This window comes from Oncorhynchus clarkii, chromosome 29, assembly GCF_045791955.1.
Source record: "Oncorhynchus clarkii lewisi isolate Uvic-CL-2024 chromosome 29, UVic_Ocla_1.0, whole genome shotgun sequence".
NCBI classification, from domain to species: domain Eukaryota; kingdom Metazoa; phylum Chordata; class Actinopteri; order Salmoniformes; family Salmonidae; genus Oncorhynchus; species Oncorhynchus clarkii.
The window spans coordinates 34,186,113-34,201,976 of record NC_092175.1 but is presented as its reverse complement, the minus strand read 5'-3'; the positions used below and the strand labels follow the sequence as shown (position 1 = coordinate 34,201,976).

Genomic DNA, 15,864 nt, shown 5'->3' with positions numbered 1-15,864 from the left:
TTGGAAAAAAGTGTTATGGACAGACAAATCTAAGTTTGAGGTGTTCAGATCACAAAGAAGAACATTCGTAAGACACAGAAAAAATGAAAAGATCCTGGAGGAGTGCTTGACGCCATCTGTCAAGCAAGGTGGAGGCAATGGGATGGTCTGGGGGTGCTTTGGTGGTGGTAAAGTGGGAGATATGTACAGCACAGTCACCGGATCTCAACCCTATTGAGCTGCAGCTTGACCGTATGGTACGTAAGAAGTGCATCAAGCCAATCCAACTTGTGGGAGGTGCTTCAGGAAGCATGGGGTGAAATCTCTTCAGATTACCTCAACAAAATGACAACTACAATGCCAAAGCTCTGCAAGGATGTAGTTGCTGCAAATGGAGGATTCTTTAACGAAAGCAAAGTTTGAAGGACACAATTATTATTTCAATTAAAAATCATTATTTATAACCTTGTCAACGTCTTGATTATATTTCCTATTCATTTTGCAACTCATTTCACGTATGTTTTCATGGAAAACAAGGGCATTTCTAAGTGACCCCAAACTTTTGAACGGTAGTGTATATTTTCAGTTTGCTTAACATATCTTATATGTTGGTTACATTACTAGTTTAGCTGAATTAACTTCAATATTGTGTTAATCTAACAATATCAGCTTAGTGCTGTACCGTGTTCATCTAACAATATCTGCTTGGTGCTGTACTGTGTTCATCTAACAATATCTGCTTAGTGCTGTACTGTGTTCATCTAACAATATCAGCTTAGTGCTGTACCGTGTTCATCTAACAATATCAGCTTAGTGCTGTACTGTGTTCATCTAACAATATCTGCTTAGTGCTGTACCGTGTTCATCTAACAATATCTGCTTAGTGCTGTACTGTGTTCATCTAACAATATCTGCTTAGTGCTGTACTGTGTTCATCTAACAATATCAGCTTAGTGCTGTACCGTGTTCATCTAACAATATCAGCTTAGTGCTGTACTGTGTTCATCTAACAATATCAGCTTAGTGCTGTACTGTGTTCATCTAACAATATCAGCTTGGTGCTGTACTGTGTTCATCTAACAATATCAGCTTAGTGCTGTACTGTGTTCATCTAACAATATCAGCTTAGTGCTGTACTGTGTTCATCTAACAATATCAGCTTGGTGCTGTACCGTGTTCATCTAACAATATCAGCTTAGTGCTGTACTGTGTTCATCTAACAATATCAGCTTAGTGCTGTACTGTGTTCATCTAACAATATCAGCTTGGTGCTGTACTGTGTTCATCTAACAATATCAGCTTAGTGCTGTACCGTGTTCATCTAACAATATCAGCTTAGTGCTGTACTGTGTTCATCTAACAATATCAGCTTAGTGCTGTACCGTGTTCATCTAACAATATCAGCTTAGTGCTGTACCGTGTTCATCTAACAATATCAGCTTAGTGCTGTACCGTGTTCATCTAACAATATCAGCTTAGTGCTGTACTGTGTTCATCTAACAATATCAGCTTAGTGCTGTACTGTGTTCATCTAACAATATCAGCTTAGTGCTGTACCGTGTTCATCTAACAATATCTGCTTAGTGCTGTACTGTGTTCATCTAACAATATCAGCTTAGTGCTGTACTGTGTTCATCTAACAATATCTGCTTAGTGCTGTACCGTGTTCATCTAACAATATCAGCTTAGTGCTGTACTGTGTTCATCTAACAATATCAGCTTAGTGCTGTACTGTGTTCATCTAACAATATCAGCTTAGTGCTGTACCGTGTTCATCTACCAATATCAGCTTAGTGCTGTACCGTGTTCATCTAACAATATCTGCTTAGTGCTGTACTGTGTTCATCTAACAATATCTGCTTAGTGCTGTACTGTGTTCATCTAACAATATCAGCTTAGTGCTGTACTGTGTTCATCTAACAATATCAGCTTAGTGCTGTACTGTGTTCATCTAACAATATCAGCTTAGTGCTGTACTGTGTTCATCTAACAATATCAGCTTAGTGCTGTACTGTGTTCATCTAACAATATCAGCTTAGTGCTGTACTGTGTTCATCTACCAATATCAGCTTAGTGCTGTACTGTGTTCATCTAACAATATCAGCTTAGTGCTGTACTGTGTTCATCTACCAATATCTGCTCTGGCTTGAAGTTGTATGAACAAAAATATGTACTTTTTATTAACCAATGTTGATGTTCACATCTCGGTAACACTTTGCCTAAAGCCTCCAGTTATAATGCTTTATTACTTGTTATTACTTGCTATAATTTATCAACCTTACAATGTATTGTTATTAGAGGAATACATCTTCTTGATGCTCCTGGACACATCATAAGTGGGTTCAATGGGTGTTTTAGGTTTTCAACATCAGACGCCCTCGTCCAGGCAACCCAGCCAAGGTTGATCAGACCTCGACTTGCATCCAAGTGGCTATTTCAGCTGTCTCGTTGGTGCTGGTGATGGCTCTCCAGTGATGCTGAGTGTGCTGTAGGCTCTGTGTAGGGATTGCCCAGCAAAACCCCTGCAGCTTACTTCGATAGGCATGTGCCTTCCAACCCTGCTTCCAGCAGTCGATGAAAAGTCCCTTGTACTTGGCCCTCTTCTTCTTGTAGGCCTCCTCTAGACGGTCTTCCCAAGGGACTGTCAGTTCCAGAATGATAATGGTCTTTGTGGACTCTGAGACCAGGGTGATGTCTGGTCTCACAGTTGTCTTGACAATGTTCTTGTTCCCGTAGAGGGCGATGCTGCTCAGACTCCGTGGCAACCGCAGCCACCTCCGGAGATAGCTGTTGACTTTCCTCTCCAAGTTCTCAACAGTGGAGATGGGGACTTTGTAGATAAGCAGAGCCCAGAGTATCCTCGGAAGGATACCGTGCTGATACATCCACACCTTAAACCTGCCAGGCAGTCCAGACCGATCTACCACACTCAGCCAGCTCTCCAGCTCTTGACAAGACTTCTGAACTGATGTTGAGTTGTTCAGGCTGCTCTTGAACATCTTGCCAAAGCTCTTCACTGGCTTTTCCGAGATGGTTGGTATCGGCTTTCCTGCAATGTTGAAGTGTAATCTTTCCACGACGTTGCCCTTCTTCAGCACCATGGAATTCAACTTTCTAGACTTGAAGCTCATCTTGGCCCATTCGATCAGCTTCTCCAGTCCTTGCAGAACCCAATTGTATCCTGGCATTGACTGTAGTGACTGTCAGGTCGTCCATCAAGGTCCTGATTGATGACTGTCGCAACCCAGATTTGGTTCAGAGGCCCCAGCACTCAGCTTCAGCAGACTTTACAATCATGTTAATTGCCAGGGCAACCTGTCTGACCCTGCTGAGAGTCTCCTGCAGAACCTGTCATAGTAGTCCAGGATAATAATATCAGTAGTCCAGGATAATAATAACAGTAGTCCAGGATAATAATAACAGTAGTCCAGGATAATAATAACAGTAGTCCAGGATAATAATAACAGTAGTCCAGGATAATAATATCAGTAGTCCAGGATAATAATAACAGTAGTCCAGGATAATAATAACAGTAGTCCAGGATAATAATAACAGTAGTCCAGGATAATAATATCAGTAGTCCAGGATAATAATAACAGTAGTCCAGGATAATAATAACAGTAGTCCAGGATAATAATAACAGTAGTCCAGGATAATAATAACAGTAGTCCAGGATATTTGGCTGTTTTCCATTGACAAAAGCAATGTCGCATAAAAAACATCGCAACATTTTTCATGGAAATGGCAGATGTAAGAGAACAGCAGAACAAGTATCAGATCAACAAGAGTGGGTTGGTTTTGGTAGACATTTCGTTATTGAGATAAATCGTGATGGAAATGCTGTTTTTCGAATGAAAACTAAATACATTTATTAAACTATAAGCAATGTTTTTTTTGCAAGATAAGAATTGCTTATGTGTCCTGGAGCATCAAGAATATGTATTTTTCACAATCAAATTGTTTCTGATCTCTACTAGGCCTACGTGCCTACAATGGCACGGACCATGGCCATAAGTAGGCAATTAAGAATTATTATAAAAATATTAGGTCACCTCTTGCATTCTATCCATGCTGGCTTTTGCAGACTACCTGAGACATGAAACAGATGGGACGGCATACAGGCTGTGGCCACTTTATTAATGCACAATTTGCCTAAATGGATAATAGAAACACTTCAACCACTTTATTCAACATACTCAACTAGGTTTTTCAGAAAAAGTGTTAGGCATTACTTGTGACGTCGTTACATCCAGCTGTTTTAATCGACACATCACAGTTTAACGGAAACGCACCATGGCAGGCAATTGGCAGGCAATCAACTTTCCATGCTAACTTTCTAAATGTCGACAAGAAATCACTGGACAAGTTAATGGAAACTTAGCTAGTGTCTCATTATAAGGCTTATATCATGTCTCTCTACACAGTTGAAGTCGGAAGTTTACATACATTTAGGTTGGAGTCATTAAAACTAGTTTTTCCACTCCACAAATTTCTTGTTAACAAACTATAGTTTTGGCAAGTCGGTTAGGACATCTACTTGTGCATGACACAAGTGATTTTTCCAAAAATGATTTACAAACAGATTATTTCACTTATAATTCACTGTATCACAATTCCAGTGGGTCAGAAGTTTACATACACTAAATTGACAGTACCTTTATACAGCTTAGAAAATTCCAAAAAATTATGGCTTCAGAAGCTTCTGATAGGCTAATTCACATAATTTGAGTCAATTGGAGGTGTACCTGTGGATGTATTTCAAGGCCTACCTTCAAACGCAGTGCCTCTTTGCTTGACATCATGGGAAAATCAAAAGAAATCGACCAAGACCTCAGAATTTCTTTTTAGACCTCCACAAGTCTGGTTTATCATTGGGAGCAATTTCCAAACGCCTGAAGGTACCACGTTCATCTGTACAAACAATAGCACGCAAGTATAAACACCATGGGACCATGCAGCTGTCATACCATTCAGGAAGGAGACATGTTCTGTCTCCTAGAGATGAACGTACTTTGGTGCAAAAAGTGCAAATCAATCCCAGAACAACAGCAAGGACCTTGTGAAGATGCTAGAGGAAACAGGTAAAAAAGTATCTGTATCCACAGTAAAACAAGTCCTATATCGACATAACCTGAAAGGCTGCTCAGTCAGGAAGAAGCCACTGCTCCAAACCGCCATAAGAAATCCAGCCTACGGTTTGCAACTGCACATGGGGACAAAGATCATACATTTTGGAGAAATGTCCTCTGGTCTGATGAAACAAAAATAGAACTGTTTGGCCATAATGACCATTGTTACGTTTGGAGGAAAAAAGGTGGAGGCTTGCTAGCCGAAGAACACCATCCCAACCGTGAACTGCGGGGGTGGCAGCATCATGTTGTGGGGGTGGCAGCATCATGTTGTGGGGGTGCTTTGCTGCAGGAGGGACAGGTGCACTTCACAAAATAGATGGCTTCAATGAGGAAGGGAAATTATGTGGATATATTGAAGCACCATCTCAAGACATCAGCCGCTTGTTATAGACCCCCCTCAGCTCCCAGCTGTGCCCTGGACACCATATGTAAATTGATTGCCCCCCATCTATCGTCAGAGTTCATACTGTTAAGTGACCTAAACTGGGATATTCTTAACACCTTGGCCGTCCTACAATCTAAGATAGATGCCCTTAATCTCACACAAATTATCAAGGAACCAACCAGGTACAATCCCAAATCCGTAAACACGGGCACCCTCATAGATATCATCCTGACCAACTTGCCTTCTAAATACAACTCTGCTGTTTTCAACCACGATCTCAGCGATCACTGCCTCATTGCCTGCGTCCGTTATGGATCTGCGGTCAAACGACCACCCCTCATCACTGTCAAATGCTCCCTAAAACACTTCTGCAAGCAGGCCTTTCTAATCGACCTGGCCCGGGGATCCTGGAAGGATATTGACCTCATCCCGTCAGTAGAGGATGCCTGGTTATTCTTTAAAAGAGCTTCCCTCACCATCTTAAATAAGCATGCCCCTTTCAAAAAATATAGAACTAAGAAGAGATATAGCCCTTGGTTCACTCCAGACTTGACTGCCCTTGACCAGCACAAAACATCCTGTGGCGTACTGCACTAGCATCGAATAGTCCCCGCGATATGTAACTTTTCAGGGAAGTCAGGAACCAATATACACAGTCAGTTAGGAAAGCAAAGACTAGATTTTTCAAACAGAAATTTGCTGATGTTCTGAAAGAGCTGCAAATCAGCTGGGCTAGACAATCTGGACCCTCTCTTCCTATAATTATCCTCCGCCATTGTTGCAACCCCTATTACTAGTCTGTTCAACCTCTCTTTCGTGTCGTCTGAGATTCCTAAAGATTGGAAAGCGGCCTTGGTCATCCCCCTCTTTAAAGGGGGAGACACTCTAGACCCAAACTGTTGCAGACCTACAGGTATATCCATCCTGCCCTGCCTTTCTGAAGTCTTCGAAAGCCAAGTGAACAAACAGATCACAGACCATTTCAAATCCCAACGTACCTTCTCCGCTATGCAATCCGGTTTCCGGCATGGTCACAGATGCACCTCAGCCACGCTCAAGGTCCTAAAAAATATCATAACCGCCATCGATAAAAGATAGTACTGTGCAGCCGTCTTCATCAACCTGGCTAAGGCTTTCGACTCTGTCAATCGCCGTATTCCTATCGGCAGACTCAACAGCCTTGGTTTCTCTAATGACTGCCTCGCCTGGTTCAGATACTTCTCAGATAGAGTTCAGTGTGTCAAATCAGAGGGCCTGCTGTTCAGACCTCTGGCAGTCTCTATGGGGGTGCCACATAGTTAAATTCTCGGGCCGACTCTTTTGTTTGTATATATCAATGATGTCGCTCTTACTGCGGGTGATTCTTTTATCCACCTCTACACAGACGACACCATTTTGTATACATCTGGCCCTTCTTTGGACACTGTGTTAACAGACCTCCAAACGAGCTTCGATGCCATACAACACTCCTTCCGTGGCCTCCAACTGCTCTTAAATGCTAGTAAAACTAAATGCATGCTCTTCAACCGATCGCTGCCCGCACCCGCCTGCCCCACTAGCATCACTACTCTGGACGTTTCTGACTTAGAATATGTGGACAACTATAAATACTTGGGTGTCTGGCTAGACTGTAAATTCTCCTTCCAGACTCATATTAAGCATCTCCAATCCAAAATGAAATCTAGAATCTGCTTCCTACTTCGTAACAAAGCCTCCTTCACTCATGCAGTCAAACATACCCCCGTAAAACTGACTATCCTAACGATCCTTGACTTCGGCGATGTCATTTACAAAATAGCCTCCAACACTCTACTCAGAAAATTGGATGCAGTCTATCACAGTGCCATGTGTTTTGTCACCAAAGCCCCATATACTACCCACCACTGCGACCTGTATGCTCTCGTTGGCTGGTCCTCGCTACACATTTGTTGCCAAACCCATTGGCTCCAGGTCATCTATAAGTCTCTGCTATGTAAAGCTCTACCTTACCTCAGCTCACTGGTCACCATAGCAACACCCACCCGTAGCACGCGCTCCAGGAGGTATATTTCACTGGTCATCCCCAAAGCCAACACCCCCTTTGGCCGCCTTTCCTTCCAGTTCTCTGCTGCCAATGACTGGAATGAATTGCAAAAATCACTAACTTTAAGCATCAGCTGTTAGAGCAGCTTGCCGATCGCTGCAGCTGTACACAGCCCATCTGTAAATAGCCCATCCAACCAACTACCTACCTCATCTCCATATTTGTTTTTGCTTTTCTGCTCTTTTGCAAACCAGTATTTCTACTTGCACATCCTCATCTGCACATCTATCACTCCAGTGTTAATTTGCTAAATGGTAATTACTTCACCACTATTGGCCTATTTATTACCTTACCTCCTTACTTTATTTGCACACACTGTATACAGATTTTCTATTGTGTTATTGACTGTACATTTGTTTATCCCATGTGTAACTCTGTGTTGTTATTTTTGTCGCACTGCTTTGCTTTATCTTGGCCAGGTAGCAGTTGTAAATGAGAACTTGTTCTCAACTGGCCTACCTGGTTAAATAAAGGTTAAATTAAAACAATTAAAAAGGAAGTTAAAGCTTGGTCACACATGGGTCTTCCAAATGGACAATGACCCAAGCATACTTCTAAAGTTGTGGCAAAATGGCTTAAGGACAACAAAGTCAAGGTATTGAAGTGGCCATCACAAAGCTCTGACCTCAATCCTACAGAAAGGCCTACAAACCTGACTCAGTTACACCAGCTCTGTCAGGACAAATGAGCCAAAATTCACCTAACTTATTGTGGGAAGCTTGTGGAAGGCTACCTGAAATGTTTGACCCAAGTTAAACAATGTAAAGGCAATGCTACCAAATACTAATTAAGTGTATGTAAACTTCTGACCCACTGGGAATGTGACGAAATAAATGAAAGTTTAAATAAATCATTCTCTCTATTTTTCTGACATTTCACATTCTTAAAATAAAGTGGTGATCCTAACAGACCTAAGACAGGGAATTTTTACTCTGATTAAATGTCAGGAATTGTGAAAAACTGAGTTTAAATGTATTTGGCTAAGGTGTATGTAAACTTCCGACTTCAACTGCATATCTGGATCCTTATGACATGCTAACACGACATCATACATAGCAAATTGTTACAGAACTTCCTATGCAAGTGTGGACTTCCACTTATGAGACACTGAAGCAAAGAGAAACTGGTACCTTGCTCAAATGTTGGTCCCATATCAGGACACTCCCTCCCTGCAAGGGCATGCAGGTCTACGTACCTTAACAGATGTTCCATGGAATTACTTGAAAAGTGACCCTTAGACACACAATGAAGTACCTGGTGATGTTACTGTCATGAGGGGAAATTATATTAAGGTTCTTACAATGAACAGTTTTTGCATGTTTTAGCAATTGCAATTTCCACACTTGACAAATTAAATTCCTCACATTTTGCAATTTGAATAAATGTGTTTTTAATTCTGAATCATTTAATAAACTATTGTGAATTACGGAAGGAAATATGGTATTGTATTTATTTTTCACAAAAATGTGACATAGTATCCCTATGACCATCCTAAATCTAACCATCTTGGTCCTTAAATAACTGCACTCCGGCAGATGCAACCCTACCACTAACCCTAACACCAATAATTACCCAGGCACCAAGGCTAACACCTTTGTTGGAAACCAATTAAAACATAAGTCGATTGAGATAACTTTAAAACTCGCTCTTGTTATTCACACACCAAGACCATTAAGTTTCAGTCATGTGTTGAAGTGACAGCGTTGAAAGACATTGAAAGCTATGTTTGAATTTTGAAGAAATAATGTTTATGAAGATATTTCTGCTTGAAAATGAATGTCTCCTATTTGCCAGTCAATTTTCATTGCTAGTTGTGAGTTTTATTGTCCATCTTTGAACAGAGTGTGCTAAGTCTCTCAATATTTAGGGTTCTTCGAAAAAAGCATGCAACAAAGCTGCCTTCCTTGCTTAGTGTTACTGTTATTAATGGTGTTCTCTACCTTATCTGGTTATCCTGTTTAGTTCTCCTAGGTCTCACAAGGGCATAACCTCCTGGCCTTGATTTGTTTCTGATTTCAGGTGACGTTATAGGACATCTATACCTGTATTCGTGGGAGCGGATACTGCTATAGTAAAGTTCTTTGTAATTAAGGTAATCCCCTTACGGTTAAGCTCTGTCTTAAATAGTTGTTCTGGAGTCAAAAGTGGTTAGTGTGTTCAGATTTGGTGTGCACTTCATTGTCATAACATCCAGCTATATACCATTCACTTACCATGTTATACTCCCCCAAACCTTTAAAATACTGCCATATCCCCTCTTTGTCTCTCTGTCACACACACACAAAGTTTGAGCTCAACTCTAACAGCTATAATGGGCCAACATTTGACTCCTGGAAGCCTTCTCATCTCATCTCATTGGATTAGGGATCCTAACACCTGTCCTCTCCAGCAGAAGAACCAGAAATATGAGGAGTTCAGAAAAATTCAAGGAGTTCCTCTGCATCATCCTGACAACCTCTGTGAAAGGCCCCAAACTCAATCAGGTCTATGTACTCATATGAGACGTGAAGTTTTCGTAGTACAACCATTGATGTCATGTGGATCTGGAAGTCAGTTTAGATGAGTGACATATACAGTAAGATGTGACATGTTCTATTTTCAATTATAAACCAGGTGGTTCGAGCTCTGAATGGTGATTGGCTAAAGGCCATGGTATATCAGACCGTATACCACAGGTACGACAAAACTTTTATTTTTACTGCTCTAATTACGCTGGTAAGCATTTTATAAAAGCAATAAGGCACCTCAGGGGTTTGTGGTATATGGCCAATATACCACAGCTACGGGCTGTATCCAGAGACTCTGCGTTGCGTCATGCATAAGAACAGCCCTTAGCTGTGGTATATTGGCCATATACCACACCCCCTCATGCCTTATTGCTTAAACATACCCTGGATGACTTAGGCTGGTTGATATAGCTCACATGGTATAACACAAGTTTGGTATCAGACAGACTAAGAATGAGTAGAAAGAGGTGCCAGATATTATTCAATACTGTAGCCATTATTTCCCATACTAAGTGTACAAGTAGCCCTGGAGTTTCCAAGTATCTGTGGAGTTTGTAAATATCTGTGTTTGATCATAGGCTTTGTGGGCAACATCAACTGCCACAGTCTCAATACATTTGCAATGCCAGAGAGTGCAGTGCCAGTCGGTACACTATTAGAAAAAAGGGTTCCAAACGTCTGTCCCCATAGGAGAACCCTTTTGGGTTACATGTAGAGCCCTCTGTGAAAATGGTTTTACATGTAACCCAAAAGGGCTCTACCTGGAACCAAAAACGTTTTACCTGGTACCAAAAATGGTTCTTCAAAGGGTTCTGCTATGGGGACAGCTGAATAACACTTTTAGGTTCTAGGTAGCACCTTTTTGTTTTAAGAGTGTAGGATGCCTTTCTGATGCTTCTCTGACGTGCCCCATCATAGCCAACCTCTCAAAAGATTCCCCTGTGAGTTTAACTGGGAGTCTCTTAGAATCCAACTCTGATCCGCAACACAATCCAATTACAGACTAAGTGAGACGGCAGACAGATTGAGGGAGATTTATCGCTTAATCAATTCAGACTGCTATAGATAGACAAGACACCTTGGGACTGGGAAACCTTGCTTCCAGAACGCCACAAGTCCTGATCAGGACTGATCAAGAACATTTAATTCTCTCTCTCTCTCTGTAAGGCACCGTGCCAGACAGGACGACTGGTAGAGATGTTTGTCTCGACGCGGTCAGGGATTCTAAATAAGTCCACTGGCTTGGCAAGGGCAAGCAAGACCATTGGGCCAGTAAGTAAAGAACGCTGGTTCGAATCCCTGAGCAGACTAGGTGTAAAATATGTTGATGTGGCCCTTGAGCAAGACACTTAACCATAATACTGTACCTTGAGAAATGTTTCTCTTTTACAGATGTAGTCCCTATTATTTACAAAGCTGAGGTTGTTGTGGAGTGGATGCTCTTGTCACGCCCTGGCCATAGAGAGGCTTTGTTTTTGGCCGGGTATGGTTCTCAATCAGGGACAGCTGTCTGTCGTTGTCTCTGACTGAGAACCATACATAGGTAGCTCTTGCCCACATGCCATGCAGCCAGGAGAGTGGAGGCAGCAGGAAAAGGGAGCCAGCGTTATGAGGGAACACGGCTGGCAAGGAAGCCCGAGAGGCAGCCCCAAAAATTTATTGGGTGGGGGCACACGGGGAGTGTGGCGGAGTCAGGTTGGAGACCTGAGCCCGCTCCCCGTGCTTACTGGGGCGAGCAGGTGACATGTCAGGCCCCGTGCTATGGGGTGATGCGCACTGTGTCTCGGCCGAGTATTCACAGGCCGGTGTGCTCGGTGCCAGTGTCCCGCATTTGCCGGGTGGAAGCTGGCATCCAGCCAGAACGGGGGGGGGGGGGCAGCCAGTGCGCCTCCACGGCCCTGTGTATCCGGTGCCTGCTCCCAGAACCAAGTCTCCATCCTGTCCAGAGCTGCCAGAGCCTCCCTCCTGTCCAGAGCTGCCAGAGCCTCCCTCCTGTCTGGAGCTGCCGGAGCCTCCCTCCTGTCCGGAGCTGCCAGAGCCTCCCTCCTGTCCGGAGCTGCCAGAGCCGCCCGTCAGTCCGGAGCTGCCAGAGCCGCCCTCCTGTCCGGAGCTGCCAGAGCCGCCCGTCAGTCCGGAGCTGCCAGAGCCGCCCTCCTGTCCGGAACTGCCAGAGCCGCCCGTCAGTCCGGAGCTGCCAGAGCCGCCCGTCAGTCCGGAGCTGCCAGAGCCGCCAGTCAGTCCGGAGCTGCCAGAGTCACCCTTCACTCGGGAGCTGCCAGAGTCGCCCTTCACTCCGGAGCTGCCAGAGTCGCCCTTCACTCCGGAGCTGCCAGAGTCGCCCTTCACTCCGGAGCTGCCAGAATCGCCCTTCACTCCTGAGCTGCCAGAGTCGCCCTTCACTCCGGAGCTGCCAGAGTCGCTCTTCACGCGGAGCTGCCAGAATCACAGCCCCTCAGTCCAGAGGCTCCCCTCAGTCCAGTGGCACCCTCTACGAGGATCTTCAGTCCGGGGCCCGCTGCGAGGGTCCCCGCTCCAGAGGCGCCACCTAAGTGGGCCAAGACTGAGGTGTAGCAGGGTCCATGTCCCGCACCTGAGCCGTCGCTGTAGGAAGGCCCACCCGGATCCTCCCCTTTAGTGTCAGGTTTTGCGGCCGGAGTCCGCACATTTAGTTGTTTGGCTCAGTCAGAAGCGACAAAAGGACTGTTTTAGTCTCAAGGACTTGGGTATTATTTAAAAGTTGCAGAAAAAAATGTAGTTTGAATAAAACCGAGATCAAGAGTTCTCTCCAGTCACCCATCATGGAATCGGGTGAGAGATGGGCAATGGCAAACAAACCAATTCCAGTGACCAGCAGCAAGTTCTTTCGATACTGTTCTGCTATTTCAGAGGCTTTCCTCAATTGGCATAGGCCAGGCCGCAGGTAACTGGATTGAAAACTACTTGAGAGATAGAACTCAATGTGTACAGTGACTTCAGAAAGTATTCCCACCCCTTGACTTATTCCACCGTTTGTTGTGTTTCAACCTCAATTCAAAATGGATTGAATATTTTTTTCCCTCACCCACCTACACACAATACCCCATAATGACAAAGTGAAAACATGTTTTATACATTTTTGCAGATTTATTGAAAATGAAATACAGAAATATCTAATTTACAGAAGCATTCACACCCCTGACTCAATACATGTGATAATCACCGTTCGCAGTAAAAAATTGCCATAGATTTCCAAGCAGATTAAAGTCAAAACTGTAACTCGGCCACTTAGGAACATTCCCGGTCTTCTTGATAAGCTACTCCAGTGTAGATTTGGCCTTGTGTTTTATGTTATTGTCCTGCTGAAAGGTGAATTCCTCTCCCAGTGTCTGGTGGAATCAGACTGAACCAGGTTTTCCTCTAGGATTTTGCCTGTGCTTAGCTCCATTCCATTTATTTTTTATCCTGAAAAACTCCCTAGTGCTTAACGATTACAAGCATACCCATAACATGGTGCAGCCACCACAATGCTTGAAAATATGGAGAGTGGTACACAGAAATGTGTTGGTTTGGATTTCCCCCAAACATAACACTTTGTTTTCAGGGCAAAAAGTTTTTGTAGTTGTTGCAGTATTAGTTCCTTGCTGTAAACAGCATGCATGTTTAGGAATATTTGTATTCGGTACAGGTTATGCCTCTCACTAGAAAGGTCATTCAGTCAACATTCATTCTGGTCCAATATGGCGACATCATCTACATTAATGCGTCTACCAGTTCACTAAAGCCGTTAGATGCAGGTTACCATAGTGCACTTTGTTTTATCATGGGTGACAAGTTTTGCACGCATCATTCAGTAATTACGATGGTCCTCTTTGACGTTGCATAGGTTGAAACACTGCATTCGATCAATTTATAAAGCCCTCCCTTGTGCAAAAAGTAACGCATTACCAAACATTGTTACTAGCTATTCCCCAGGGCATTAATGTTACTGACTGTATATCACATTGCAGTAGGAGAAAGGTTTCAGTTTATACACCAGTTTCAGTGTTGTGTGTGTGAAAGAGAGAGAAAGAGAATGAGAGAAAGAGAGAGAGAGAGACCCTAATTGACAAACAAACAAACCAAACCAAAGGCAAAGTCTTCTCATGCTTTGTTGAATTCAACTCAATTTGTAATGAGGGTCCGCCATACAAATTGATGGAAAGTGGTGTTGGGGGAAAACATACAACATTATAAAATCCATGTACACAAACAACGAGTGTGCCGTTAAAATTGACAAAAACACACACATTTTCATCGTTCATCACAAATTCCATCTAGACACTGTTGCCCTAGAGCAAACAAAAAACTATACATACCTCGGCCTAAACATCAGCGTCACAGGTAACTTCCACAAAGCTGTGAACGATCTGAGAGACAAGGCAAGAAGGGCCTTCTATGCCATCAAAAGGAACATAAATTTTGATTTATCAATTAGGATCTGGCTAAAAATACTTGAATCAGTTATAGAACCCATTGCCCTTTATGGTTGTGAGGTCTGGGGTCTGCTGTGGTGGAAATTCTAACCAATAAGGAGAGACTTTGCTCTTTCTTCAAACAATCATACTTCAATATCGATTAATTGTTGCAATAATGGAGCTGGTCAACGACCACCCATAGGTGATCATTGAGAACCCAAATAATACAGAAACACAAGGGGTTTATATAGAAACCCAAAACTGCTTAGTCATGGTTGGTTCCACCCCTCCCAGGTAGATCGGGCATCCTAAGCTACCTTGTTTTCTTCTTGTGGCTATGTGTATCGGGTGTGTGAGGTCATAGCGCACAAACAAGTGACAAAGCCAGATCTGTTACTCCTTTCTCTACCAAGCCAGCCTCTGTTCTCTTCATATCTCCACACAGCTGTGCCATTGGAAGACAGTAAAAGAACATGATGGACTGAAGAACTGTGGTCACTCTCAGAGGCTCTTTGTCTTATGCCGTGTGACCAAGTTCCTCAGAAGCAAAGATGATTGGAAACAATAACAGGTTGTTCTGTCCCTCAAGTTAGCTCCATCCCGTAGTTGCAAAGAATGTCCCTGACTACATGGCTAGACCAGCTGCGGGGAGTGACTGTGGAGGAGAGGAACCAACACTTTACATAGGCAATGCATTAGTAGTCATGAATATCTCTCACTATTTGTTAAGCATATAGTTGTTAACTATTAATATTAAACAAATCAGGTAAATACGTCATTTTTCTTTCACATCGCTCACCAACCAAGTATTCACAAAATGGGACAAACATCAAATTGAGACTCTGCATGCAGAATTTTGCCAAAATATCCTCTGTGTACAATGTAAAACACCAAATACTGCATTCAGAGCAGAATTAGGTCGATAACGTCGATAATGTTTAAAATCCAGAAAAAAAGCTGTTAAGTTCTACAACGACCTAAAAGGAAGATATTTCCAAACCTTCAATAACAAACACCACCTACAGAGAGATGAACCTGGAGAAGAGGCCCCTTAGCAAGCTGATTCCGGGGCTCTGTTCACAAACACAAACACACCCCACAGAGCCCCAGGGCAGCAGCACAATTAGACACAACCAAATCATGAGAAAACAAAAGAAAACAAGATAACTCTTTGACACATTGGAAATCATTTTTAAAAAACAGAGCAAACTAGAATGCTATTTGGCCCAAACAGAATACCTGACCACTGTGACTGACCTAAAATGAAGGAAATCTTTGACTATGTACAGATTCAGTGAGCATAGTTTTGCTATTGAGAAAGGCCGCCCTAGGCAGACCTGGCTCT

At 43.1% G+C, this 15,864-nt stretch overlaps 1 pseudogene; it reads left to right on the top strand.

Annotated features, from left to right (window-relative positions):
- The first annotated feature begins 9,984 nt into the window (after positions 1 to 9,984).
- Positions 9,985 to 15,864, top strand: part of LOC139388208 (proto-oncogene DBL-like) — a 33,891-nt pseudogene continuing 28,011 nt past the window's right edge.